This window comes from Schistocerca serialis, chromosome 6 (genome assembly GCF_023864345.2).
Source record: "Schistocerca serialis cubense isolate TAMUIC-IGC-003099 chromosome 6, iqSchSeri2.2, whole genome shotgun sequence".
Taxonomy (NCBI): domain Eukaryota; kingdom Metazoa; phylum Arthropoda; class Insecta; order Orthoptera; family Acrididae; genus Schistocerca; species Schistocerca serialis.
The window spans coordinates 450,683,766-450,686,513 of NC_064643.1; positions in this window are offsets into that span (position 1 = coordinate 450,683,766).

Consider the following 2,748-nt stretch of genomic DNA (forward strand, 5'->3'; position numbering starts at 1 on the left):
TAAACCGGTGGCAGGGTTGGTGAAGTTAACCAGAGAATGAGTCTTGGCACTCGCAGGAATAGTTACAGAATTAGTAATACCAAGATTGTTTGTTAGAACGAGGAAGGAGAAGAAACGGGGACATCATACAAATTATGGAAGAATGTGACGATTCCAAATTTATATAAAAATCTCGTACTACTACTTTTCGATCTCATGCTCGAGTAACTGGAGCATATGAATGAAATGTGAAACTATTTTCTAACATAAAGCATTTTGTTTATAGTAGGCCTAAAGGTGCGTTTACACTGCGATTTGTATCGGCACATGTATGAGATACATGTATATGCGACTTTGCGACATGTATCGCGACTTGTATGAGTTGATAAGCATCAATTTCATACATGTATGAGCGTGCGTTTACACTGATTTGTATTACTGTGCGATGGCTTCCGACGACGATTTGGAAGATTTCACATTTTTATGTGCTGGTACACTTGCTCTTTTGGAAGATGATAGGAAGAAAAGGCGGAGGAAGCGTAGATGGTGGTAGAGAGAGTTTCTTCGCAAGCGCGCTACTCACGGAGCTTACGCAATGCTCGCTCAGGAATTAACGCTGGAGGATGGCGCATATTTTAGAAATTATGTTAGGATGAGTGTGGAGGATTTCCGCGGTTTGCTATCTCTTGTGTCCAAAACCAACACAAACTTTCGGGAAGCGACTCCACCAGAGGATCAGTTGGCAGTAACACTCCGTTTTTTGGCCACTGGGGATTCCTTTTCGACGTTAATGTATCTGCATAGAATATCAAAAAGTGCCATATGCAACATTATTCTTCGTGTTTGCGAGCCCGTTGTGCAAGTTTTATCCCAAGAAGTGAAGGTATGTAATACATTATATAATTTTTTCATGCATCTGGCACGTATATCAGTTTTTTGCTATTATTCCGGCGGCCTCGCGTGATAATGTTGACAACGGATGCTAATGCCGACAATCGTGTGTGAGATGTTGGCATTAGCAATCGCGCGACAATGCAAATGTTTTGTCATGAAATCTTCGTTTTACGACGGCAATTACTTTTAACGAGCGGACGAGGGTACATACAAGTAACTGTCAACCAGGAACAGCAGCACAAATTTCCTACCGCGCCGTTGATGTTGTCAACATAACCACGTGAGGATGCTGGAATAGGAACTAAAATTTTAACGGCACATACATTTTGCAGCATAAATTTCTCAAATTTTGCTGAAATGGGTTAGCTTTTAGTTCTTTGGATCGACTGACATGCTTCACTCAGTAATACAATATCACAATTTCTGAGGACGCTTTCTTCACAGTAAAGATATCCAACAACATTAATTTGTATTTAGTTTTATTAAGTAGTACTTGACAGCACATTACATGCATATTTCAACATTTATACATGTTTTTAAAGAATACATAAATTATGATACATTTGCATCTATTAGTTCATCGTTTGCCTCCTGCAAACATCTGTATATTCCGTTCTCAAGTCTTGCCATAATTCTAGTATGGCCATTTTCATAAAGAAATCTGAGCTTATTGGCGACCAAGTCACCCAAGTGGGTAAACTGGTCCCTTTTTCTGCCTGCTAAATTGTCGCCAACTTTTCTTAAGGTCTGTAAAAGACCTTCTCGGTCTTCATCCAGGTCTCTCCTGGCTCTCTTCAGTGCACTTGATCTACCACTTCCACTCGGACTTGGAGTGGTACAGGGTGACACGGTTGCACATCCACTTTCATGTGAAGGTACAGAGATGACTGGAGTGGTTTCCACTTTGTGATGTTACAAAATAGAAGTGATGTTGCTATTCAATGGAAAGTTGGAAATTGAGATTTAACTAACTGTTTTATCAATCACAATTGGCGTAAGAATCGTGGATTGACCATTGTCATAAAATATTGCATTATGAGATGTGAATAGTTTTTACTTGCGGTTTCGCGTGGCTTGAGGCAGTCACAACTAGCGTGCTATTGATTAAGAAGTTGCGTTATCGTCTTTCTAATTACTTCATGATCGTAGATACGATCATACCCGGTTGTGAAGTTATTGTTATGACAAAAAAAATTTCCTAAGGGACCAGAAAGTTCTTAAGGGCGCAAAAACAACTGTAACATCACACAAAAGAGAAATTCAATATTAAAGCTGATGCAAGAAGACGATAAAACAGTTTTCTTTTTATCAATGTAACACGCACATTGGACTGCTGATCTTGGCGTCTGTAATATTAGCAAAATGCATAATTAAAATGAAAATAATACTGAGGAGATAATAGGAATGAGCACTGCTAAATGATTCAGTATGCCCAGAACAAATATTTATTATAAACTAAAACATATATCGTACCTTAAGCTTAATACAACAATGACGGTAGATTTTTATGTCCGTATCATGTCCATTTAGCGCTCTTTTATATAGCCATTGTCTTCTTTGAGTCGCTCGTGCGTCGTCACGGTAAGTTATAACAGTTCTTTACACTTCACTCAACTCAGACATACACGTTTTTATACATTTAGTAAAAAAATTAGATCAGACTGCCACAAATCTGCGTCCGTCTTACTTGAGAAAAACAGTACAAGTCTTTTTAGCGCTCAAGGCTTCATTTGTTCTCCAGCGAACAAAATAGTGAAGGATCGTATATCTATCCGTATTTTTCTGTTTTTATTGCCGCCCAAAGACGACAAATTACATCACTAGAAAATTCCACCGTCGCTATGCGACGCCTCATTATACATTAATCATTATTTA